The sequence below is a fragment of the Eulemur rufifrons genome, chromosome 15, assembly GCF_041146395.1.
Source record: "Eulemur rufifrons isolate Redbay chromosome 15, OSU_ERuf_1, whole genome shotgun sequence".
In the NCBI taxonomy this organism is placed as follows: domain Eukaryota; kingdom Metazoa; phylum Chordata; class Mammalia; order Primates; family Lemuridae; genus Eulemur; species Eulemur rufifrons.
Window position 1 is genome coordinate 100,718,128 of NC_090997.1, and position 27,509 is coordinate 100,745,636.

General features: G+C 48.3%; 1 long non-coding RNA gene across 1 annotated transcript; it reads right to left on the reverse strand.

Moving 5' to 3' along the window:
• Positions 1–13,345: 13,345 nt before the first annotated feature.
• Positions 13,346–20,744, reverse strand: LOC138395682 (uncharacterized). The gene is made up of 3 exons (XR_011235547.1): positions 20,539–20,744; positions 19,450–19,579; positions 13,346–13,633 (listed from the first exon to the last, which is right to left on the reverse strand). It is a non-coding gene; the product is annotated as an uncharacterized lncRNA (long non-coding RNA).
• Between the last annotated feature and the right edge of the window lie 6,765 nt (positions 20,745–27,509).

The following is a 27,509-nucleotide window of genomic DNA, read 5'->3' on the forward strand; positions in this document are numbered from 1 at the left end:
AGGAAGAGAGAGGGTGGGGGAAGAGTGTGTCGGAAAGGAAGTTATTACAGGCTGGGAGAGGTGTGAGAAGGAAAAAGCAGAGGCCAAAGCCGTGTCTGACGGCTATGAACAGCACTAGGCCTATGCTGCCTGGCTGAGAAAAGCCTGGCAACAGGCAAGTTCGTGAAGAAAGTTGTTGAGATGAGCATGATCAGCTGTTCTTTTCCAAAAGGACAAACCATGGGCAAAATGAAATGAGATGAGAAAGGAGGACCTTTGGTTTAAGTCCAGTGGGTCCAGGAATAAAATTACCTGTCTTGCTAGGTTATTCTGAGAACTAGACATTATATATATATCAAGAGCCTGGTATACACTAGGTGCCCAATTTGTAGCAGCAACTATCATGGCTGCAGCCGGGTGTCAATGAAGGCTGAAGCCCTCATTGGTAAAGAAGCCATTTTTGCTACACTGAAACTCCAGGCCTGGGTTTTTGTATTTTGCTTCAGAAATTTTTCCTCATTCTCTTCTTTCATCTCCAAACATAATAAAGTCCTCTGCACAGAAAGCTTTCCCGGATATTAAATGACATTGTTGTTGCTCCTTCTATGATCTGTTGAGCCAGGAAAAGAAGGCTTGATTCTCACAGCCCTGTTTGATTTTAACCCAGGAAAAGTTGACTTGGAAAATTTGGCATTTCCATTCTGCCTGGAGCGATTTTAGCCTTAAATTTCACTTTCCTGAGCCACGAAAGAGCAAACCACAAAAATATCATGTTTTTCTTCTTTTTATGCACCTAAGGACAAGAATATGAAAGATTTATTTACAAGGGGGAAAGCGGGGTGAACAAATGCATGCACAGCAGGGCTGGGGGCAGAGAGGCTGACCCCCCTCACCAATTCCTTCAAGTGCCACCTGGATCCCAAACTGCCCTTTCTCTTTCCCCACCTGTGCATCTGAAGGCATGGAAACAAATACATTTAGAGAAGAATTTTCAATCTCGTGTAAACACATGACATAAATGCTCTGTTATTCTTCATCAAAACCCGCTCGCCCTGGGATTTTGGTTCTCCTGTACGTCATACGAGCACAAAAAGACAAATATAGAATCCAAAACGGGAATCAGTAAAAACAAACAGAATATTGAAATGAACAAATGGCATCCTGCCGGTAGAACCCCAGGAATCCAATGTTGTACAAGTTACTTTTTAATTTACAATTAATTATCAATTTTTCACTCAATCTTTCTGTGAAGCCTTGAAACATGTGAAGGGCATTTCTCCCCAAAGTGGAAGTGTTCTAAGATTGTGCTTGCAGGTATTCATGACACAAGGTGTTTCTCTTAAGAAAAAACACTAAAATGCAAATTTACAAAACAGGTAAGTTGTGGTATTCTACAGCAACAGGACGCTGGGCCCAGTTAACAAGTCACGCTCCTGAGTGTCTGTCACCAGGCAGAAGACCACATTGTCCCTAGACACTAAGTACCAAAGGCTATGTTTCTGTCCAGTGGAGTAGCCTGTTCCAGGAAGTTCTTCTTCCTGCCCAGCGGAGGGACAAGACACCCTGGCACCCTCAGCCCAGGGCAAGGCACTGACCAGAAAGACAGACGGATACGCGATGGCGGCAGACATTTCTGCAGAGCTTTTCAGAGGGAATCAGACTCCTTGGGAGTTAAAGTTAGGACAGATTGTTATTTGAAGTGTGACTTCTGAGTAAGCATATTTTCTGAGAAAGAGAATAAAAACCTACCTAGAGGAAAGTGATGCCCCAGCACAGAGCAGCGCAGGAGCGGCCAGACGGAACAGGACTGCGCGGGTGTGCGCATGCGCACGAAGACGTCTCCCTGCACAGAGACGGTCCACGGACTCTTAGCCACACCTGACCAAGTCAGGGCTTCCTGGAGTACTTCACATCTTGTGAAAACCAGTCAAAGCACTGAGACTTCACAAGCACGGGGTAGAATTCACTGATCATCAAATCTTGTGAGCAGTTGAGCTTTCTGTCCCTTCTTCATTCCAATCAGCTTGCCGTACGTACAGGAGTTAAATATGTCATGAAAAGTCATTCTTTTAATAATTCCTGCAATAACGGTATTAACGACTCACTTAAGGCACATTGTAACACTGCCTCAAACTTAAACTCATCTTCAAATGACAAGGCAGCTTTATACTATTATTAAGTGATACCTCATCAACACCTGATATCAAAAATGACTCATACCAGAGTTCGTTTAAATATAAGATTTGATTGTCGTGCACTACAAAAACAAAGTAATGAAATTCTTAAACCCATGTAAAGCATGCTTATGGAAAATATGAATCCTCTTCATTAGTATTAAGGATGTAAAACAAATAATATTATTAGTAATATCTAACATCTATTGAGCCCCTACTATGACCAGACACCATGCTAGGTTATTGCTGGATGTCACCGTCAATCTTTACTGGAGCTCTTTGAGATGAATGCTATTATTACGTCATTTTCCAGTTGCGAAACCGAGTCTCAGAGAGTTTAAGTAACTTGCCCATGGCCACACAGCCACTAAGAGGCAGCGCTGGGGTCTGAATCCAGCCAGTCTGAGAACAGAACCAGAACTCTCAAACATAGAGCCAAATAAGAGTTTTTTGTTCTTTATGCTGTCAAACCCAACCTATTTCATTTCAACAAAACATCATCCATCATATTAAATTAACATTATTGATCTGAATTTTATTGGTTTTATCATTTTTTAATAAAATTTATAAACTTATCTTGGTTTTATAATTATATTAGATCTACCAATGTAAGGACTCTGTATTTAGTTTCAGATTTGTTCATATTGAAGTAACATGAAACATAATTTAACATTAGCTATTTGTGAGACATTTTTCCTCTTAAAAAGGGCCTATATTTTACTTGTGTTTTACAAACACCAATGTAAAATAAGAAAAACTGCCCCTTACCACAAACTTGTCTTCTGCCCAAGATGACATTTTGAGCACTAAAAAATATTTTACCTGTAGCTGATAATTCATCTGATTTCTCATTTTCATTTCCAAAAAGGCTTTTCTCCTGAGAGTTTAAGGAGTTGTGTGGAAAATTTCCAACAAATTAATATTTCATTACACTATCAACATCCTAAGAATTGGGAGGAGTTATGAAAATCACATTAACCCTCATGCCTATAATCCTAGCACTCATAGGAGGTTGAGGCAGGAAGATCACTTGAGGCCAAGAGTTTAAGACCAGTGTGAACAAGACCGAGACCCTGGCTCTACAAAAAATAGAAAAACTAGCCGGGCATGGTGGCATGTGTCTGTAGTCCCAGCTACTCAGGAGGCTGAAGCAAGTGCATCGTTTGAGCCCAGAAGTTTGAGGTTGCAGTGAGCTATGATGACACCACTGCACTCTAGCCCAGGCAATAGAACAAGACTATTTAAAAAAAAAAAAAAAAAAATCACATTAACCACAGCATGGCTTTCCATGGTATCTTTCCTCTCAATATTGCAAATGCTTTCAGATACATTATCTCAATTATCTTCTTACATCCTAAGGAAGTAGGTAGTGGAAAGTCTCTTTGTTACAATATCACAGAGATCTAAAGTACAGAGAAGTTAAATAAAACTCACAAGAGAATTCATGTCAAACAGTGAATTTGATATACTCAATTACTATTAGAGTTTCAATTAGATTTCACATCCCAGGGGAACTCACATACTGATTCTGTGAAACCATCAGATGAAGAGGTCTCCGCTCCATGCACGTCTGCTGTTCCCGTGATTAGAGGGGGAGAGGGTTCAGAGCCATGGGCGATGGGGTGTGGTCAGAGTCAGAGTCTGGTTTGACCCTTAGCTTTGAGACTTACTACCTTTGATACCCTGGGAATATTACTTACCTTTGTGGACCTCAGTTTCCTCATCTATAAAATGGAATAATTATAGTACCTACCTGATGGAGTCATTTTGATAATGAAATGAAATAATGCATGCAAAGTGTTTAGCACTGGCTTCATACAAGGTATATGCTAAAGAAATGGGAGTATTTACCATCAGTAGTGGCAATTGTGCTAACTTGTATTTCTGCTCAGAATCTATGCAGATTTTCCCTTCAAAGTGGGCTTCAGGCATTGACACCACCCAAATCTTAAAAGAACTCCTGCTGAGGTGGAGGATAGAAGAACTAATGTGAGCAGGGGATGCAGCAGCTGTCTGTGAATAGAGACGATACCTAATTATGGTTACTGTTTAGGGTGCTTTCAGATTTAACTCACTGGGGTCTACACAGGGGGACTTAGTCTTGCATGGAAAGGTTAGAGGACAGCAGTTTCAGGGCTGATTAATTCAGCAACTCCAATGGGCCAAGGATCCAAGGCGTTTGCATTTCTTGGTGGACCAGACCAGGTGGATCAGTTTTGCCTCGGGCTGGCTCCCTTCCTCCCCACAAGGTGGTTGCCACATCCCACGAGTGGAAACAGCTGTGACGAAGTACAGAGGAGAAAAAGGATCTGTCTCCTTCTTTCTCTCTCTATTTTCTAAGGCACAACAAAATATTTGCAGAAGCTTTCAGATTTCGCCCAATGTCTCACTGGCCAGAACAGGTCGTGTATTCACTCCTATACCAGGCACAGGGGCCACCATCATCACCCGGGGTCACGAGATTCTGCGTCCAGGGCAGGCGACAGGAAGCACCCGGAGGACAGACACCGGGAAGACGCAGGGTTCTGTCAGCAAGGGAGACGTCGGGGTGGCTGCCAGATGCTCCACCAACGGCGTCGAGAAGGGAGGAAAGGGGCTACGCAGCCGTGCAGGAAGGCGGGCACACGGCGGGGACATGTCTTAACGGCTCGTCCCTTGATAGACTGTGACTCGAGACCGCCAGTCCTGCAAGGGCTCAGAGCCGCAGCCCGGGAGATCCTTTCCTCGGCTCCCTCACTTCCCCCCGCGTGACATGTCTCCACTGGTCTGACTGTCCTCGGGTCACCACTTCCAGGAAACTGTTCCGGAGGTGGAAACGTCTGCAGGAGCAACAAACTCGGGAAAAGGAAATACTGCCCTGCGCCTGATGTTCCTGTACTGCCGGGACCCTGCTGGCTTCACAGGGCACCTGGGCTCAGCGTTTCCTAGTTGAGCACCTGGAAGGAAACAAACATTGATACATTGATGGTCCTGAAAGCAAGGCCAAAAGACTCCTTTTACCCTATAGTGTACTTCCGACCCCAAATCAGGGGACTTTAAAAGAAAACTGCTAGGGGTCGAAGTTGCCCAAGTTACTCTGGGTGTATCATTATTACCCCAGGGGTGGTCCAGGTGCCCCGAGAGCATCTCCGCACTGCCCTGGACATCTCCGAGACAGTCACGCCCCAGAGAGGGCCCTGGCAACATTTCCTCTCTTGCTGGTTGACGGGAGAGCTCCTGGAATTGAGGATTTCCCCCAAGGCCATAAATCGTCCACAGGTATGTGTCACAGGTAGGCCCTGCTCCTCACATTTGGAGTACAGATATAATGGCACCTCTTTTTTGCTTTCATTCAATTAACCAAAGTGTTACTGAAAGTTTGGCACTTGTCCCCGAGGCTGCATCACAAGAATAAGGACGGGTGGTTTGAGGAGAAGCAAAGAGTTTTATTGATTTGCTAGCAAAGGAGGAAGATGGAGACTCCTGTCTGAAATGCCATCGTCCTCATCATATTGACTAGAGGTGATGATCCTGATCAGCCCATCTCGCTGAAGACAATCCTGTGACCTCCACCCGGGACCCCCCAGGTGGGTCTGGTTGGGCTGAACCAAAAGACATTACCCAGCCCCTCCCAGCCATTGGCCTGAGACAGGGATACAGGTTTTAGTTCTCCAAAAAGAGTGGAGATGTTTTAAAGAGGCAGAAAATATTTTTGCCATTTTTCAGGCCATTCTCTCTGTTACAAAAGACCTTAAATAAAAAGCAGAAAACTTCTGAACTGCCTAAAACCAGAGCACAGCTGCTTGGGCCTGGAGGGTTCCAGATACAATCTCCAAAATGACCTTGACCCCACACTCTACCCACTCTGCCCCAAAAGAATCGTCCAAACCACTCACAGCAACCCATTTCCCCTTGCCAGCGAGCAGCTTAGACATAAAATAGACACGTGACCTAGCCCTGACCCCTGAGATGGGAAGGGAACCTGCTGGGGGCGCCCAGGAAGGATGTTTTCTCTCCTAAAATAGAGGATTTCACAAGGTCCAGGGAGAAATTCTCTCAGCCATCTCTCTTTCCTAGCGAGCTCTCTTGGCATCGTGTATCTGAGTGTCTGTCGCTCCTCCCTTCCTAGCAGGGAACAAGATGCATCTAGGATAGACAAATACCAGCTCAGAGTTTGTAGACATTGCTCTTTGACCATGTGGAGCAATTAAACTGATAGACTGGCATAATTTTAGAGTTTGCCTTTTTTTTTCTCAAAGATTAAAGGAAGAAAAGACCCCTTTCCTTCAATTCCATTTAACCCACTCGGGTGATAATGTGACAATGTCACTTATTTAAGCTTGCATGTGAGAGATTTAAAAGCAATTGCCTGAAAGAAGTTGCTTGGCGTCTTGAAAAGAAAGCACTGCTTCAGAGTGATTTGGATTTTTCGTTCCCAGGAAGGAATAAGCGAAGCTAAACGCTTTTTATCCTAAAAGTGCCCTTTCCCAATTTCTGGGATCATGGCTGCAAGGCAGAAATGGAAAATGATCCCTGGGAGGCCTGTCCAGGGATCACATCTGTCCCCTCCGGCTCTGATGTGCTCAGACACTGCAGCCAGGTGGGGCGGAGCTCAGGTGATGTGGGAAGATAAGGCCTGAGTCACACTCATGGGGCTTTTCGGCTGAAACCAGATTTCCTCTCAAGTACCTCCTTTGAGATGAGACGGAACATCAGCTGACTGACAGGACGTTTGCCAATAGTAATATCTGGTGACAGTAAATGTCAGTCTCCCAACAAAATTTTGATTTTATTTCATTAATACCATCCCTACTGGTGTGATTGAAAGATGTAGAAAACATACACCACAGCACTCTGCAAATTGCAAAGCTCTACCTCAGCATGATTCCCTGTCTTTGTTCACTGCAATCCAGTGTGCCATGTCTGGGGACAAGAACTCCTTTGTCCCTCTATGCACAGAGTTCTTCCGATTTGAGGTCCTGGTTTATGCTCTTCCAAGATTGTCAAAATGTCTTGCTCCTTGATTTTGAGGATTGGAATCACGTGGGGACCCCTGTGGCTTCTAACACAGCAGATAGTCCAGCCGCAAGTCCCCAGGGGCCAACAGCGTCCAGCTCTGGGGAGGTGCTGCGTCCTGCCAGGAAAGGGCGGAGATCACGGGAGTGGAGTGTTCCAGCAGGAAGGCAGTCATGCCAACACGCAAAGGAAGGCAGCTGCAAGCCCCAGTGCATCAAGAGTACCCAGATAGTCCAGCCCCTTTTGCCTGCCTTGCCCTTGGACTTCAGCTGTGATGCCCGTGGGTTGCATTATCTCACACATCCCCATGCTAATTTCTGAAACAGCAATGACTTTTTTACACTCCCCCTGCTTCACTAGTAAAAATCAGGAGGATTAAAATCCTAACATATACACTGGTGAAGGGAGTCCAGGAAAGTGAACTGTGAAGCAGAACACGGAAGCCACTATAGCGCCCCAAAATACTCAGTCATTATAATAGTTACCATTTATTCCCCACGCGCTGGAGGCTTGACAGCCACTTTTCTCAGGTAAGCCGCACACTCGTCCTAGGAAGTGGCTGCTTTGTGGAGTGATGTGCCCAAGTCACGTGGGAGAGGCAGCACCAGGATTCAAGCTCAGGGTCCCCGTCCTTGGCCACCTCATTCTGTGACCACTGGTAAGGTCATTCTTTCAGCAAACTGCTATTGACTTCCCACCAGGGTCCCTGCACGCCCCTGGTGCCAGGGACACAGAGATAAAAGGCACAGTCCTTTCCAAAGAAGCATAGAGACTAACAAACAGATGGTCACAGTTTGGTATGGCATGGCCATGACAGGGAAGAGTCACCAGACACAAACTGGGAGCACGAATAAACACTTCCGGGAGGAGGTGACAGGAATAGTCCTGCCAATGGCCTTAATGACACCATTCATTTTACCACCGTGTGCCAGAAAATTGTCATAACCTACAAGGACCACAGATGTTGTGGTGCCCCCTCCCGCTTTGCAGCGCCCACCTGTGCAGCTGTCCCTGCAAGCTCGCCGCAGAGCCCAGCTAGCAAGGATGACGAGGACGAGCCGGCAGTCAAAGAAGGTCATGGGGGAGGGCTGTTGTGGGGTGGGGGATTTCAGGTACTGGGAACAGCTCCCGCAAAGTGGGGAGGCCTCAGAATTGTCCCTACAGCTGGAGCATGGGTCCAAGGAGGAACAGTGACAAGAAGACTAAGCAGCAGACAGGGCCAGGTCCCCTAACGGACCTTTGATACCATGCCAAGGAGAACAGACGTTATTCTGAAGAGAGTGTTTGGGAGAATGTGCAGGGAAATGGCAACGTCACAAATGTGATTTCAGAAACAACACTATTCCAGCAGTATGGAGAATGAACTAGAATGCATCAAGTCTGGGGAAGGGGAGAGCAGTGAGGAGCTTCCTGCCAGTCCAGGAGAGGAACGACAAGGGCCTGTGGAAAGACAGTCCTGGTCGGGGCAGAAGAAGGGGAGGATCCCGAGTCATTAAGGAAGAAGAACAGCTCAGATTTACTGACCAAAGGACCATGACAGGCAGGAAGCAAGGATGACTGGAGGGTTCTGGCTTGGGTCACCGGGCAGATGGTGACACCGTTCGCCCTGGATAAGCTCCATGAGGGCGGCGCCGTCGCTGATGAAGGGCTGCACGGTGAGCATGTGTGCAGCGACTGGCACGCGGTGGCCACTCAGCGCGTATTTATGGGATGGACGGTAGCAGGACGCCTGCGCGCGGGACGTGACTGCACAGGTGGAGCCGGAGCCGCGGAAGGGCCGGTCAGGTGAGGATGTGCGGCAGGAAGTCGCACCTACCAGACTGGAGTTCAAAAGAGGGACTTGAACCGAAGGTGGGGCTGTGGGGAACACGGCATTCGCGTCCCGGGTCAGGGGAGCGGAGACCAAAAGAGGTCACGGTCAGACCCTGGCAGACACCGCCGGTTAAAGCGCCAGCAGAGGAACACGAGCCCGCAGGAGAGGTTTGAAAACATGGCAGGAAAGAACGGTGGCGTAGGGAGTTTCAAGAAGGAGGGGGCATCACAGGCCCTTGGGGGGCCAAGTGGAATAAGGACTGAAATTTAGCCACCGAGTTCAGCAACAGGAGATCAGAAGCCGCAGAGCTGGCAGGAACACGAGGCCCGCCGGGCGCTGGCGGAGTCAGATGGGCTCCACTGGAACCGCAGGAACATGGGGCTGGGACACAAACCAGGCCGGACATGCTGGAGGTCGCCCAGACGGGCTCAAGAGAACCCATTGTTAAATTTTCAGGAAATGTACATGTCAGGGCTCTTTTCATCCAGAGGAAAAAAAAAAATTATTCTCATTTACCACCATACCACCTAAACCAGGCCAGAAGACCCGCCCCTCACATTTCTCCCCCAGGGAGTGTCCAAGGCCCACATCACCACGTCCAGGGAAATCACGTCTCACCCAGAGTGGCACCAGTCTCAGTCAGTCTAGAGAAGCTGGTGTAGGAGACAGGGTGACAGCCAAGGATTCCACGAGGATAGCGCTTAGCTTCGGGGGATGCCAGTCAGGGCTCTAGAGAGCTGTCTGTCCAGGAGTAGCTGCAGAGCCCGCCAGCAAGGGCACAGAGGATCCAGGGGCTGGGAGGAAGTAGGTTCCAGCTGCCTGGCCCGACATTCAGAGTTGGGTTCAGGCCGGGAAGAAACCCAGGATCAGGGCAGAGGCCAACCTGGTGGGCTGCTCACCTGCACTGTGCTTGGGTGGGGGATGGAGAGCATCACAGACTTCCCCCAGCCCCTCTCCCTAATGGGGAGGGGTCGTCAGGATACCTCCAGGCCACTTCTCATTGGCGCAGGCCTGGCCCATGTGGCCTGCAGGCCACTGGGGGACACCAGGCTGGGAAAGGCAGTATCTGGCAACCAAGCAGTAGGAAATGAGATTTATTTAACACCAACAAAAAGACCTATAAAAATAATTTTGCAAAGAGCTGATGGATTATATGAATCACTGATGTATGAATCACTTGTTACAGTTGGTGGTGTGCTGAGGCCTGGGAGCTGGGGTGCATTTTCTATAGAGAATTAAAAAATAAGAAGAAAACCACCTAAATGGTCTTCTTTCTATTATTGCCACAAACAATGGCAGTCCCACACCTACACAACTAGTTACACCCCAGATATGTAGTTTTGACAGTGTTCTAGGTAATCGGTTGACTGTATTAGAATAGCTAACGTGTTCTTCATGAGTTCCTTTCTCTGGTGTTAGTTTCATTACATCACTTATTTTCAGGATGTTGGAGACATGTCTTATTTTTCTATTCAGATGACATGTATCAAGCAGTCCACGATGTGCTGTCTGTCATTATGCTTGGAGTTAAAGAGCACTCATAAAGATGCAATATGTGCTTTGGAAAAATCAACAAAGAATCTTATTTTGTGTGCAGTAACATAGTCAGAAACTGGTTATGAGTCACCACTTTCCCATTGTTCTAGCCTTGTACCCCACATAGCAGAAAGAGGTTTTAAGCATAATGGGGGGAGGAGGGGGCTTTTGAAAAAAGACATAAGCACATGGGACACGAAGGATTGGTCTAGAGGCAAGTTCTGGCGGCTGGGTGCGGTGGCTCACGCCTGTAATCCTAGTAGTCTGGGAGGCCAAGGTGGGAGGATCACTCGAGGTCAGGAGTTTGAGACCAGCCAGAGCAAAAGCGAGACCCCAGCTCTACTAAAAATAGAAAGAAATTAGATGGAAAACTAAAAATATATAGAAAAAAATTAGCCGGCCATGGTGGTGCATGCCTGTAGTCCCAGCTACTCAGGAGGCTGAGGCAGGAGGATTGCTTGAGCCCAGGAGTTCGAGGTTGCTGTGAGCTAGGCTGACACCATGGTGGCACCTAGCCTGGGCAACAGAGTGAGACTTTGTCTCAAGAAAAAAAAAAAAAAAAAGCAGCAGCAAGTTCTGGCGCACGTGAGCTATATGACCTTAGGAGGAGCTTTCCACTGAGCTGCTCTGAGCCCCAGCTTCTCCATTGGTAAAATGGGGCCGATGATACCTGACTAGCTACTCCCGGCTTATCGTCAGGGTCCAGTAGAAGCAGGTGCAGGAAGGGGTGTTGCATACGTGAGCTCTTTCTGCTGCTCCAGTTCCTCAGGATCCCAGAGCGGAAAGGAGAGCCCAGAGACAGCATATTCGGGAGGTTAAATTCAGCTTTAAACCTAGAACGTCCATTTCCACAGCAGACCAGCATGCTTAGAAAGGTTTGAGGACATCAGAGTGAAAATTGGCATTGGGAAACTGGGCAGGCAGCACAGTGGGAAAGGGGCCAGGGCAGGGCTTCTGGGAGTGCGGCTCACCCAGGGAGCAAAGTCAGAAGGTGTGAGAGCTCACAGGCTCCACCAAGTCATCTGTTAACCTCTCACAAGCTCAGAGCGCTGTCGAGCAGGGAAGGGCAGGGAAGGTCTAGAAGAGCTCTGGGGGCAGCACCCCCACGCTACTTACCAGTTGACAGATTCGATTCATAACCAGAAGTCTCCTCTTTTCATTGGCTTTGCTGCATTTCTGAAAAGTGGATGTCTCTTCTATAAAGGAGGGTGGCAGAAATCCTATGAACACCACCAAATCTCCCAAATCAAGTGGAAAATAAAACAAACGAAAATACCTTCTGGTCTCTTTCCAGCTAATGACCGTAGGGGAGGAAAACATTTTCCTCGACTCTCACAAGTTCTTAGTTGGAAGGGACCCCTGTAACAAAAGGCAGATTTACAGGAGGAAAACAGAGGTTTATTATCATGTATATTTCATATGTACATGCAAGATATGCAGGGAGGGAGGCATTTTCAGAGAGGTGGCTTTGAATTCCAGCTTATGTAGCATCTTCCACAAAGAACAGTATATTTTTAGAGAAGTCTAGCCGCCCGGCATGCTCCGCCTCTGCCCGCCCTGACGCCGAGTGGGTGCTGCGCTCCTGTGGCCCAGGGCAGGGGGGGTGGAGAGCGGCAGGGCTGAGGAAATCGCCACCATCCCAGAATGAGAGGAGTTTCCCCCACAGATGTCCAGGCCTTCTCCGTGGATGTAGATAACTAAAGGCAGAGACAGGTGCCTGCCGGAGAGTGTCTGCTCCCTCTCCCGAGTAGGGCAAAACAAGCAGGGCAAGGCTAAGAAGGGGACAGCCCGATCCAATTCGAGAAACAAGCCACCGAGGGGATACAAGTGGCCCAGGGGTTCCAATGGTTGACCTAGAAGCAGGTCAGGCAGGGAGCCACGGATCTAGTGACTCACCTTTCCTGTATGGAGAAAGACCAGGTGACTGTTCCTCGCAGGTGGAAGCCCTCCTTCTCCGTGAGTCACCCCTTCTCTATGCACCTGCCTGATTCCAGCAGCCCAACCCACCTGTGCCAGTTAACAGCTTATGTTTCCCATGGGCTTGACAACCTGGCTTATTGGCAATTCCTCAAAACACCGAGGTGACGTAGTGTGAAATTTTGTCCTGGAAAACTTTGCAGGTTGAGCAACACGGCCAAGTGCTTCCGATTGATGACTGGCAGATCTAGAATTAGCCTCATTATGTTTCCAGGGTGTTACACAAGCCACTCAGCCTCTCTGCTTCTTGTTCTCCAAATACTGTATCTGTGAAGTGTGCCAGGCCCTCACAGGCAGTGTTTCTACGGCAGAGGAAGAAAGCAAAGCAAACATCAATGCTCATTAATCTTGTCTCGGCCCCTTTCTAAAAATTGAGGTGTCGGGATGTCCAGGTTGCCTTTTAGAGCTGCATGTACATATAGTGAGATGTATGCTTGCTTTGTATATGCATGTTTAGGACTATTTCTGGTCTGATGCTGCACTGAATTAAGTTAATTTTAACTCTGATATTCTGAATCTAAAATAGTCGTCTGTGGCATTTCCCAGGCGTGTGCCCTCTCGAATGTATTTCCACTCATTGTGCTGCACATGCTCATTGGCTTTCTCCTGGGACTGGCCAACAGTACAGGAAAACACAAGTTTCACATTTAACTGAGTCCACTGAGGCCTTTTCCTTGGTAAAACTGAGGGGAAAATATAAAGTGCACATAGACCTCTCCCAGCCTATCAGAGCTGGCCCGCTGCCCTCAATCATGTTCAGGGCCTTTGCTGTAAATGTGCAGAGGAAGTAACCTTAACCACACTGGGGCTAAAAAAAATGACACTGGTTTCTGTTTGTGACTTTTGTAAATCAGTTTAATTACGTCACATTTCCACCTCAAATGTGTGATAACAAGGTCAGGATTGCCCAGTAGAAGGCAGAAAAAAAAAAAAATCCCGGATGTGCTGCCATCTGGCACCTTGCTACACAGTCTGTTTTTCCCTTTGTGCTGACGATGAATCACTTGTGGACGTCGGCATCGTGGGGCCGTCACGAGGCAGGCGTGGAGCTCCCCGAGGGGCCGATCTGAAGCAGGCACCGCGCAGGAATGTGGCGGGAGGGGAGTGGCCCTCGCACTTCCCTGTGGAGGCCAAATGGGACTGAGACTCTTTCTCTGGACTGTAGAGAATTAAATAACCATGTGTCAAAACTTTACAGCTACTGCCTTGCAACACTCCACAGGAAAATGTGCTGGCAGCACCCAACAGCTCTTGCAAAGTATAATTACTGATACCAGTGCTCTGAGAGTTCGCATGGAAATAATTCAGATCAACCTGAAATAGCAACAAAGGCTGAGTGTAAACCTGCGATACAGATTATCTGAAAAGCAACAGGAAGCAAGCCGAGAGTTAACGAGAAGATTGCTCTCGATTCAACAATGGACGTTACCCTCTGAGACAGCTCACCCCCACCTCGGACCCCACTCACCTCCACAAAGAATTAGACCTGAAATCTTTACGGGCAAGCGCTTATGCTGGATATCCCACTCCCACCGCATTGCAGAAATGAATGGAGGCACAGCTGCAACTGTGGGGGCTTCGGGTGTTCATTTTAAATTTATTTATCATTTGAATGTAGTTTAGTAATTTTCGAGAGAGAAAGGACCTAGCATAGATTGGGCAGCGTCCACCATGAAGGGCCAAAAATTTCACATCTGCTGATGTTCTACCCTGACTCTCTTGCACAAAGACTACGATGTTTATTCACAAGGGAGCTTTGGAACAAGCAGGCTATTGGCCAGGAAAGCCTGTCGTTGCAGACTCCTTTGCACCAAAAACCCAATAAAAGGTCTTGGGCCCATGAGCACAGGTGATTGGGAGCACATCTAAACTATCCTTACAAAAAATCTTTTAGAAACGTTTTTAAAACAGCTAATTGCCATGATCAAGACAGTATTTATATTAACAGCACATACCTATTTTCCAGAATACTTTAATAGAATAAATAATTGGTTAAGTATCTTGCCTCTAATTCAGACACTGTTTAACTGTATTGTGGTTTTGATCTGGGTGTTTTTGTAGTGCTTCATTCTAACTTTTGAATTCTGACACCTGGACACAAAACAGACACCTACCAAGTCATCTGTCAACTCACAATGATTCCCAGTTCCAAGGGGGTGGACTAGCCTTGTTTTCTGTATGACCCCTGCCTCCAGTCTACAGCGGTGTGGACCAGGGTGCCACCCTACCCAGGCTTGGCCACTCACTGGCCCTTCCCTTGGAGGATGAAATTGAACAAAGAAATAGTTTCCATGGCTGGTACCCTGTGAAAATATGAGTGCTGCCCAGACCATGGGCAAAGTGGTGGCCAACACGCCCCAGCTCTTGCACCGAAGGGCCCGGAAGTTGGTCTGTGAGAGGCAAAGCCCTGATGGCTTCTTGGACTTCAGGCCGGCCCTTTCAGAAGCCCAGCGGTAGGGTCAGTCCTGGTTCCGTGTGACACTTCTGAGTACTTACATTTTCCTTCCTTGTTTAACTCTGGGCGATTCTGTCCTGATATGAACAAGTATAAGTTCAGATCTTAAATCGCATCCTTCCCTGGGGCTTTGCACTCCAGGACGGCTGGACCCCAAGTCTGGCAGCTTCTCACCGGCGGTCCTCCCAGTTCTCTACGAGGAGGCCTCTGGTGACTTGGGTGTAAGACCTGGCCCTGCTAATTTTAAGCATGTGAAATCAGCAAATCCTTTAGCCTCAATGAATTTTTGTTTCCTTGACTATAAAATGGGAGAAACTAATTTAAAAATGATAATTTGATAAAGTACAAAAAGCTTGAACTTTGGGGCTAGCCTTGGGACAAAGCCACGCTCAGCCACCTCTCAGAGCCTCCGTTTGCTCATTGGGCTGTTTGGAAAATTAGAAATAATATAGGTAAATGCACCTGGCATGTGACACGTACTAAACAAAAGGTACTTTTATTGTTACTATTATTATTACTACTCCCACTGCTATTCCTCCTGTTCCTATTGAATGTGAAAGTTCTTCGTCATCTATAAAGACCATTTCCCTAAATAAGGGTATACTTAGAAAGCCTTCCTTCAATACGAAGTGGCCTCTGACCGTGTCATCTTTCTTACTCAGCTGGAAATATCCAGCTCGCCGCACTTTAACTCCCCTGCTCTGAGCGGGTAATCTAGCACGAGAGCTATAGAAAAGTAGAAAGTAGATGCTTTCTTCCCCTGTTTGAAGAAAAAGAGAGACAGCAAAGCCATAGTGGGAATGTCATCAACTTTGGAGACAGTTGTATCTGGATCCTGTCCTCCTCCTTAACTGCTCTGAGTTCTCTCATCTGTAAAACCAAGATGATGTCGGCACCTATTTCTTGGGATACTTAGAAACATCGGAGGTCGTGTGTGCAAAGTGGTACCCAACACTAATTATTTTCACGACAACCGTCTGACAGCCATGCAGCTTGTCTCTGCGTGAGCATGAACCCTGCATTTTCCCTCAATCAGCGATTTTCCTACTAGGTCATCACTTTAGAAAAACATACAAATCAAACCTCCTTCCCTTAATATTTATTACCTTATTTGGGTGTTTTAGGAACTGAAATTTGCATTCGATGCAAGTTAAAGGGAACAATTGTGACAATTCACATGTGCTAAAAATGTCAGTTCATACTAGAATCCTGTTTTCTCTTTAATCATAAATCATTTTTTTTTTTTTTTTTTTTGAGACAGAGTCTCGCTCTGTTGCCCAGGCTAGAGTGCCATGGTGTCAGCCTAGCTCACAGCAACCTCAAACTCCTGGGCTCAAGCAATCCTCCTGCCTCAGCCTCCTGAGTAGCTGGGACTACAGGCATGCGCCACCATGGCCGGCTAATTTTTTCTGTATATATTTTTAGTTGTCCATGTAATTTCTTTCTATTTTTAGTAGAGACGGGGGTCTCGCTCTTGCTCTGGCTGGTCTCAAACCCCTGACCTCGAGTGATCCTCCCGCCTCGGCCTCCCAGAGTGCTAGGGTTACAGGTGTGAGCCACTGCACCCGGCCAATCACAAATCATTTTAAAACCAAAGTTAAAGAGGCTTCATTCTAGAAAATTTTTTAAAGAGCGATGTGCTAAAGATAAACCTATGGTTTGGGTTTCCAATTCCAGGCCAGAGTTGATGTTCCAAACTGCCCTAGGAAGGCTGCGCATGGTGGAGCAGGGGAGTGACCAGCTCAGCCTGGTTTGTCCAGGACCATCCCAGTTTTAACACTGAAAGTCCCAGGCCCAGGTAATTCCTGAGTCCCAGACAAATTGGGACTCATCTACTGCATAGACTTCTCTTAAATTTTGTGTCTTTTCTTTCCTCACCTGTATAGCAGAAGACATAACAGAAGGAAAAAAGTGATTGAGGACAGATGACCCAGGGCGGTTGGAAACCACTGCCTTGCACAGCCATGGCCTTGGAGCTGAAGGCCACAAGCCCTCGCTCCTCTCGTAGCTCAGGACACCAGCAGCAGATGCCGACCCTGGGGCCCAGCAGCGCTCATGGTTTAGCTTGTGGGCTGTGTTTGCCTCTTGCTTTTATATACATTTTATAAAAGAAGATGAATTGGCAGCACCATTTACCCCATACTTAACTTCCTCTTCACACCCTTTCTTGTATGGCTGGTGGAGCAGGGGAGGACGGACGTTTCCCCTTTCCAGCCAGAGGAAATATATTTGCAAAGAAAATGAACCTAACAGCAAACTGCTCTTGCCTGGTACTTTTTTCAAAGTAAAATTTGCTGGGGAGGGTTTGTTCGTCATGATTCTCAAAGTAATATATGTATATTGTCACAGACTAGGAACACAGAGAAGAAAGAATTTTTTAAATTCACATCTAATCCCAAAAGGTACCTTTTTACAACACACAATATCAACAGTACAATATAAGCAGCGGACATGTCCAGTGAGCAGTACTCATTCGGATGAGTCACACTGAAATTCCACAGAACCACCAGCCGCCCAGAATGTTCTGCGGGCCTTTCACGTAGCAGCAGCAACAGCAAGCATGACATTTCCCTCATTGCTAAATGACAGCAATTCTCTCTCTTCATGGTACTGAAGTCACAACAGAGCCTTGGCTCAATCCATCCACCAGTCCGCTAATACGAGCAGAGCTCTCCTCCTGCGCAGGCCCCTGGGAAGGGGGCAGAGCCAGCCCCTGCCTCATGCACAGGAAATACACTGAGCAACAGAAAGGGGAGTGGGCAGCCGGGGGGTTATCCCAGGCTGGGAGGCGGCGAAAGCTTCCTGAGGACGTTGCGCTTAAGCCAGGACCTGAAGCCTGCATGTGAGTTGACAGGGGAGGACCGAAAGGATGACGCAGGCTGAGGGGGCCAGGCTGGGAGAGGCTCAGAGGCAGCGTCCTCTCCCAGGGGCAGCGTGGGACAAGGCCAGGCAGACACGCCGAGACCCAGAGAGAGTGAAGCAGGCGCTGAGGATGCAGGGAAGGAAGCGGGACAGAAAGGGCCAGTCTAGAGGTCCATGTCCAGGTTTTTTTTTTTTTTTTTTTTTTTTTGGTGGGGAGAGACAGCAGAGTGGGGAGCGATGAATGTGTTCTCCAGGGATCTAGGCTATAGACTCAGCAGAGCTTGGAGATTGATTATGAATGTAGGAGAGAAGGAGGGCCCCGCAACAGGTAGCAGAAGGAGAGCGCCAGGGGTCTGAAAGCAAAACAAGCAGTCCCCAGGGCAGGGCTGGCTTTGCTGGCACGAGACCTAAGCCATCACGCAGCTGGCTGGGCCCTGCACTTGGTTTAACACTCTGCCGTCACTGTCTTGAAATGCTTCATAATTTTTCAATAAGAGGCCCTGCATTCTCATCTTGCACCAGGTCTGCAAATTATAGAGCCGATCCTGCCCAGGGCTGCATGTTTTCTACATGTTTATGCAGAGTCTTGCTTGGCTGATGGTACCTGGACTCTGTCCAAGGCCTCCAGACCGTTGATTTATCCCACCAGGCAGGACACGAGTGCAAAGGAGCTCACGCCACCCGGCTCGGGGGTCCTGGGGTCAGTGAGTGTGTCAGGGAGGGTCTGTGGGTGAAGTCTACAACAGCAAGGGACACACAGAAGACTCACTGTCACTAGCTCTGGAGACAGGAGACTGAGGGCGTTTTAATAACATGAGCTTTTATGGTTTGCTGCTTGAGTAAAACAGGAATTTTCCTCACCCAGGTTTCACTTAGTTTAATAAGTCAAACTAAAAAATTCCATGAGTTTAAGCCAAGGCCAAATGGTTATGCCATTTGGCTGAAAAGACTTTTAAAAAATGAATGATTTATTATTTTCTTCAGCTAAGGATTTCAAGGGATGCCTCAGTCTCATGCAACACAAAATTTGCATCGGAAAGTAAGTTATTATTGTAAAGGTTTAAAAGAAAATTTGTGAATATGCCTGTGCTTATATTTCAGGAAGGAAAAAAGAGAGAGGCCTTTAGCAAAACCCTTAAGATATATACAGTAAGCTGATTATTCAGGGAACTGTCTATAAATTCTCTAGAGTTGCTATACAAAGTATCATAGGCCTCCAGGTTTTGGACCAAATAATTATTATTATTTTTACTATGAAATGAGAAAATGAATGATTAAAAATCTCTCAAGTATGGATCATCATTCTGAATTTCTTTAGGTGTTCCATATTCACTTACAACCACCAATTTCTATAAAATACTAAAAATTATAGGATGAAAAGGAGAAATTTGGCAAGCCCCTCCAAATATTTACAAGACTACATCTTTTGAAGTCTAATAATGTAGTTAGAAGGAAAAGCTTTGAAGTCCTATAGCCTTAGGTTCAAATCTCAGCTCCATCTTGGGCAAGTTGCTTAAACTTTCTGAGCCCCGGTCTTCCCATGTATAAATGGGTGTAACATCCACTCTTCCTCTATAACGTATATGCAGTAACTTCATTCAATAACTTGCACTTTTTTAATAGCATAGCTGCTAACGGGCAAGTCAATGCACGGTTACCTGTGTAAATCCCGTGAATGTCCTCACAAGCAAGGCTTTGCTCCTCAGCGAGTCCGAGTGCAGGGCCAAAGCCAGGAGCTCGGCGAAGCTGCTTCGTACGGGACATAGACACATGGACTGGTTTTGGACCCTCCGAAGACAAGAGGAAAAGAGAGGAAGTGAGGTGGAGAGGACAGGAGAGTCGGCGAGACGGTGTGACTCAGGCTGCCACATGGAGAGAAGCAACCAGGGACATACCCAGGGCGGGAGGCTATAAGCTTTGGAGAGCCGAGACAAGTTTGGGTTTCTCTGATGTGAGCCAGCGTTTCCCTAGGCTTGCCCGCAGGGTAAGTAAGACTGTTTGTGTGCCACTGCTCTTTCCTAGGGCTGCAGCCACAAAGTGCCACGAAATGAGTGGCTGAAAACCAGAGAATGTGTCCTCTCACAGTCCGGGAGGCCAGAAGTCCAAACTCAAGGCGTCGGCAGAGTTGGTTCCTTCTGGGGCCCTGAGGGACATTCCGCCCCACCCCCACCCCGCCAGCTTCTGGTGCTGGCAGTCCTCGGTGTCACATGGTGTTCTCCCCGGCTGTGTCTCCCTCTGCGTCTTCACACAGCCTTCTCTCTGTGTGTCCAAATTTCCCTTTTCTTACAGAGACACGAGTCCCGGGATTAGGGCCTACCCTAGCCCAGGGTGACCTCATCTTAACGGATTACATCTGCAAAGACCCTACGTCCACATAAGGTCACATTCCCCGGTTTTGGGGATTCAGACTTGAACGTATCTTTGGGGGGGACACAATTTAACCCACAATAGGCAGGGACAAGGTGCTGTTGGAGGTGGCCAGCCCGACAGCTCCACGTCCCAGGGTTGTCCGCAGCCTTGAGGGTGAAGAGATTAATACTGCAGCGCCGTCTCACGAGTCCTGCTTGGCACTCGGTGTGGACAGCTGTGGTATGTTAACCCTCCTCCACTCCACTTCCTGCCTCTTCCCATCTCTGGTAAAGTTTACTCTAAACACATGCGCCTACGACCACACAGGCTGTGAACTGATTAAATGTGCAGCACCTTCCAGCATCTTCCAGTGAGGGCGGATCCTGCCCAAGGCTCACCTGTCCAGCCCGAGCAGCAGGCACGTCCGTGATATGCAGAAGGACATTCCGGGCGGCCAAGCCTGGTACTAAACAACATGGGGACCCTGTAACTGATTCTCCTTCCCTGGCTCTAGGCTCAAGCGGCCTTCTGAGAGCGGCTTATTTTTCCAGGAGGGAAGAAGGCAGAGCACGTGTTGGCTGGAGGGCCCTAGAGTCTAGCACTGTGGCTCCCACTGTAAGTCAATAAAGTGGCTTTCTGGCTACAAAGGGCGGGTGTGCGAGCTGGGTTAGTGAGAAGTCTGTCCCCGCCGATGTGTGCTCTCTCTCAGTGCACTGGCCACTGGGTTTCTCAACCTGTGAGGAAAGGTTACAGGTGAGGGCCTGTAACCTGTCAAGGTTACAACCTTGACATCAACATGGGAAGGAAACAGTGACGACATATCACTAAAGCAATCGCAGTTTCAATACTGGTTAGTGTGTGTGCTCTGTAAAACATACGGAGCATCCATGTTCTGTGTTTCTTTCTTAAGAGAAAACACCTTCAATAATTTCTCATGTCATGCTTTCCCTAATATTATTTTTTTATTAGGTAAAATCCAAAAGGAAAAAACACAAATTGGTTAGGAAAGAAATTCATTCACTTATTCCCCAAATACTTGAGCACCTGCCAGAATGCAGCCAGCGTGACAAGCCCGGAGCTGTGATGTGGACACAGTGGCCTGCTCCCCGCCCTCTCCACGTGGGCAGCTGGGTGCAGAGGTCGCTGTCCCGGGAGTGAACACACCTGCAGGGGGTGTGGAGGCAGCAGGTGAGGCCAGAATGAGAAGGCCTTGTGTGCGCATGAGTCAGAGCTTCAGCCCAGTTATCTCGAGGGCAAGAGAAGTCACTGAAGGGCTTAGTGCATGGGAGGGACAAATGGAGATATTTGCATCTTAGAAACCTTAATTCTGGGTGAAGAGCAAAATTGAAAGGGGGCCAAAGGGCTTGCAAGAGCACCAGTTAGGAGGCTTTGGCTGTTATCCAGGCAAGAGATAATCCCCAGGTTCAGGGACATGGCAAATGGAATGAGACAGTCTGGGCAGAGTCTAGATTCTGCCACCAGGATTTGGCACTGAGTTGGATGTGAGGAGTGAGGATGTTAAGAGGTCAAGGACGAAATCCAGAGAACCAAAGCATTATCACAGAGCAGGAGCAGAGAAGGTTCCAGGGGAACCAATGAGGTCGGCTTTGCACATGTCAAATGTCAGGTGTTTGTGGGACAATGAGTTGGAGATGCCGAGTGCTCTGGAGTTTGGAGAACTGGCAGTCTGAAAGGGACTGAGGTCCCCTAAGAAAGTGTCTGGAGTAAGAACAGAGGAGAGGTGACCCCTGGGGAACCCCAGGATAAAGGCACCTGCCCAGGAGACCATGAGGGGATGGCATCCTGGAGAAAGATGATAAGGCCAGGTGGCAGCCAGAGAGGCCCAGGCCGGCGGGAGAGGCCGATCAAGCCGTCCTGGGCCGGTGGCGATGGGAGGGCGCTGGGAAGAAGCTTTTCCAGGAGGAGTGGAGGTGGAGGAGTGGCGGGGATGTGAGTGGCAGGGATGTGGCTGGGCATGGGAGGAGGGCGATGGGTCATAGGGAGGGAGATGCCCACGAGAGGAAGGTTCTTGGTCATTGGAGCAGATAAGAGCGCCAGCGCCAGACACTGGCCGGGAGGAGCCTACAGAGAGGAGCAAGTGGAGACAGGGCGAGGGGATGACTGGACTGAGCTCCCAGGGCAAAGAGGGCAAAGCACAGAGAGGGTATGAGCCTCAGACAGGGAGCCTCCTACTGTCATCCACCAGGTGCCTGCCATGTGACTAGCCCCCCTGCAATAGAGCAGTCTCTGCCAACCTGCAGGGTCTCCTTCCTCTGGTGGATTTGGGGAAAGCAGGGGCAGGCAGGGATGCTGGATCACATTTCATCTTTGTCAGTCCCTGCTGCAGCCCCCACCTGGCTCCAAGCCCGTCAGTCCCTGCTGCAGCCCCCACCTGGCTCCAAGCCCGTCAGTCCCTGCTGCAGCCCCCACCTGGCTCCAAGCCCGTCAGTCCCTGCTGCAACCCCCACCTGGCTCCAAGCCAAATCTGCTTTCTTTGCTGTTGTCTTCCTAGAAAAGCAGGACCACCCTCCTACCTCTGCAGCGGCCTGGGGAGAGGGGAGGGAGGAGGGCACACTTCCTTCCAGGGTCCTGCCCCTCACAGGTGTGAGGCCCGACTTTTAATCCCCCTCAGTACCAGGACCCTAAGGCTGCTGTGTCACAGAGTCAGGTGAGGCACATCACCCCTGTCCCCCAGCTATCCCAGCCTCAGGGGAGTCCTCATGGGCTCTCTCCCACCGCGTGGAAAGGGAGCGAGGAAGACAGGTCCAATTCCCCAGGGCCCGGCTGTGTTGCGAAGACCTGGGCTGGTCAGCCCCTCCTGGGAGCTTTAAAAGTCTTTAAAAATCAGGTCCCAACCCAGTTTTTAGTGCCCTGATCTTTCTTCTCCAGCCAGTCTGTGCCATGAGACTTGGGCCCACTCTGCTCCGAGCCTGTGCTCCAGTGTCCGACAACCCGTTGTGTCCTACCATTGGGTGACTTTACCAGGCTGTGGCAGTTACCTTTGTTTTTCCCTCAGTTGCCCTTCACATTTGAAAAGGCAAGACATTCTCTGAAAGTAAAGAGCAGTTCTCTCCCTAAGAGAAATTCTGCACTCCCTCTTAGGATATTGGTTCAAACAGTAGCCGCCTTCTGTTTTCACAAATTTGCCACCTGCACAATTGGAAAGGCGGCAGGGTGGGGAGAGACGTCAAGGGACTTATCCTCAGGTACCTTCCATTTTCTCTGCTGCGTAGGGGACAAGGTTGAAAGGGAGGAGAGAAGTGAGTCAGAAGTTTGAGGAGGAAGGAGAAGGCTCCACGCAGCTGCTACTGGGAACAGAAGAGAGGGTGGAAGGGGGAGGGCTGGGGGCCACGGAGCAGCAGTGGCAGCGTCTGCTCCAGACTAGCTCAGCACCCAGGTGTACATACAGAGGAGGTAAATTTAGCCAGAGTTGAGGTTTTTCTGGGTGATAAACAGAAGGAAAATGGGGAAATGGAAATTAAGGTTAGGCAAGAGAGAAGTTGAAAAATGGCATGTAGCCAGATTTGTGAATTGGGACCCTCTGCCTTGAATAACAGAAGCCATTTCACACCAGTATGAGCAAAATGGGGACTTAACAGCTACCGCTCGGGAAGCACAGGGGTGCTGGCACCCAGGGGCTCAAATGACATCACTGAGCTTCTCACTGTCTCATTCCAGCTCTATCCTGGTGTCCTCCAGGGGGCAGAATGAGAGGAGGCCGTGGTCACAAGAACTCCTGCTTACATCACCCCAGGACAACAGCCACAGAGAAATGACAAGTTCTCTTCCTCTTATAGCATGAAAAAATCCCAGGGAAGAACTCTGATTGGCCTGGCTTGGGTCTTGTGATTACTCCAGTGGCCAGGAAGGTGGGCCACCCTGGTCAGCAGCCCACAGGTTTGTAGGTTTTCAGTGGGGAAGAAAATTCCCCATGACATCCCGATGGAAGGGCATGTTGTTACCAGAAGCAGGTACCAGAAAGAAACAACATCCACCCACCCCTAAGAGAGAGGAAAACAAAGGCAGGAGGGAGCTGCAAGATGGAAGGAAAGAAGAGAGTGCACGGCCTGGTGGATGGTTCCTGGTGCGTTCAGGTGGCTTATTGGGATGTGGCCTGGCTCCATGCGTTTTGTTGCTGATAGAGCTCTAGTCTCTGGTGGATGGAAGGGTGGTGAAGCCACTGCAAAAGCAAAGACAATGAATGGGACAGAGCCAGATTGGAATCTCAGGTATGATATTTACTGTCTACTTGCCTAAGACAAGTCCTTCACTCCTCTGAGGCATTGATTTCTTCATCTGTAAGGGGAACTAGAAATAATTACATCATGGGATGATCAGGAGCATTGGCTGAAATCATATATTAAAGCTCTTAGCAAAGTGTCTCAGTGCAATCTCTCAATAAATACTAGTGTCCCTCCCCACTGCACAATTCAAATTGCCAAGCCCATGAACTTCCTTCAAGTTCTTTTGTGTAATGATCTTCCAAAGGTGGCATAGAGCTGTTTGATGCACCTAGTAGATTCTCAACGAATATCCAAGGGACTGACTGACTGAATGAATGAATATAAAATGAGGCCTCTTTTGCAGAGTCATCCATCATTAACAGAAGACACGTTGCTCTTCTCTGCATTTCCTCTTGTTTAGGTGATGCCTCTGTTTAACACTGAAATAACAATACAGTGAGACCCTTGTCTAATAAAAATCTGTGTTTGAAGGTTCAGTCTGCAGTACTCCTCATGCTTTCTCTTCCCATTTTAGGAAACACTTTACTGCTAACATGGGGAATTGCAAACCATTTAGTGAATTTCTCCGGCTGGTGTGATTGCCAGCAGGGCAAGCCCCCAGGACGTGAGAGGCTGCTGCTCCTGCAGTGCCGTGGGCTGCCGGGGTGGGGACAGCGGACGAGGGGCCCAGCATGCGGCTGCTGTCAGCAGTCAGGGTCCCTCACAGGCTTCCCCAGTGTTGGGAGCTGTGCTGAGCACTGACCACGTGTGAAGAGGCCAGTCCTTGCCCTGTCAAGGAGCCTATTACCCAATCAGGAGTTAAATCAGAAACCCTGTGTTAGTTTCCTGGGACTGTCATAACAAATTACCACTAACTGGGTGGCTTACAACAACAGAGATTTATTGTTTCCCAATTCTGGAGACAAGAGGCCAGCACCCAGGTGTCAGAAAGGCCGTGCTCTCTCAGAAGATGCTAGAGGAAGATCCTTCCCTGCCCCATTGCCAGCAATCCTTGGCACTCCCTGTCTCCGCTCCATTCATCACGTGGCCTTCTTCCCTGTCAATCTATTTGTGTCCGCATTTCCATCTTTTTATAAGGACACCAGTCACTGGGCTAGGGCCCTCCCTAACTCAGTATGACTTCATCTCAATTTGAGTATGTCTGTGAAGACCTTTCCAAATAAGGTCACATCCACAGGTATCAGAGACTAGGACTTGAGCGTATCTTTAGTGGGGATGCAAGGCAACCCACAGGACTTCCTCATCAACATTTCTTGTACTCATGAAAAGAGTACAAGAGAGTAAGAACTGGGTGCCATAGGGGTAAAATCCATTCTAAATCCAGAGAAGAAAATTCCCTTAAGCTGGGCGAGAGTGTAGGGAATCCTGAAGGATAGTTAGGAGTTCAATAGAAATGAGTATAAGAACATGTCACAGTAATACAAACCATCTCTTGATCACCTACTCTGCCTTAGCACCGGGCTGGGTGCTTTGAATATGTGATCTCTAATCCCCCATCATCTCTAATCTATTAGACAACGCATTCTCAAGATGTAAAGTGACTTTCCCAACGTCACACAATTGGACAGTGGTAAAGACAGAGTTTGATCCCAGCTGAAGCGAAAGCAACCAGCTTTAAACCCAGGCTGCCGCGCTACGCAGGCTCCCAGGCGGCAACAGAAAGCCAAGGTGGGGGTGGGTCCCCGTGAGGCCTTTGCAGAGGATCAGTATCACCTGCTGGCCCGAATGACAGCCTCCTGCAGGGAGGGGAACAGGTGAGTCTGGACAGGTAGGTCAGAGCCCCGTGGTGGAGGCCTAAGGGAGCCCCGAAAGTGCATTAGCAGGAGAGTCCTGCCTCCAGCCGCTAATCATTGGGGCAGGGGGAAACATATGTGAGGAAAAAGTGTGTATTACTCAGACTGCAGATTGGGGACGATTACTGTAATTTCCTCAAACTTTCAATAAGGACAATGGAACGAGCCCAAAGGTGTGTTCTGGTCCCACTTCTGGCCCTGTGTGACCTTCGGCAAATCCCTTAACTCTTCTGCAACTTGGTTTCCTCATCTCCCAAAGGAAGACAGTGATGCCTGCCTCGCCCTCCTCACGGTATCTCTGGGGGCCCCAGGGGGATGATGTGTTGACAGTGTTGTCGCAGACCCAGGAGCCTGGGCCGGACTCTCTACTGGCGGCTGTGCACGGCCCTTGTCCCGCAATTGCTTTAGAATTAAAGCAATAGACAAAATAAACAAAAAGTTAATTTAAGTGGCATTTTAAAAGGCAAACAATTTACTTAGACTTGGGTGTCCTGGTTTGTTTCCTGTGTGTGGGAGGGGAAGGGTCTGTGAGGACAATGGTACATGAGCTCAAGTCCCCTCCGCCACTTAGCAGTGTGACAGTCTCAGTGCGTCTCTTGAGCTCTCTGAGTTTAAACTTTCCTATCCGTAAAATGGGTACAGTCAACACACAACGACTTCTTGTGAAGATTAAACTTGATGAAATATGTAAAATACCTGATATAAGATATCTGGTTAATGTCCATTGTTGTTATTATTACAGAGTGGAACAATTTTTCCTTGTCTTTTATCTTCTTTTTCCAGGCACTGACAAGAAAATTCACCTTTGTTTGGGGAGAGACAAAGAGTGAGTAAGCTATTCTCTCCTTTGGGGGAAAAATTCTGTTTTCGATAGTTTCCTTTATGCATATTTTTGTTCTAGTCTATTTCATTTACCAACAATGGGGCTGTTCAGAATGTGATGTTTTCATGAGTTTCCTCTTTATTCCTCTTTGGTCTTTATTTGGGCTTTAGTGTTCCTAGGGCGGGCCCTGAGGGCAGCCAGCCTGCCAGCCCGTCGGGACAGCAAGGCCCCGCCCCTCGCTCCCCTCCCGTCCCCTCCACTTGCTGGGCTGCCTGTGAGTCAGCCTCCTACTTTGCCCATGCTTACCTCATTGCAAAATGAGGGTAGTAGAAACGTTTACCAACCTCAACAGGATGTTGTAGCAATTAACGAATGAATAATTATAGAGTACACTCACATATAAAGCTCCTGATAAAGGTAAATATTATTTTTATAGGAGCTCTCAAAAGGAGGATTTTCTTTATGCGCATCCAGCTGGTGACTCTCCAAGTGGCCTGTGCCTTGGCCTC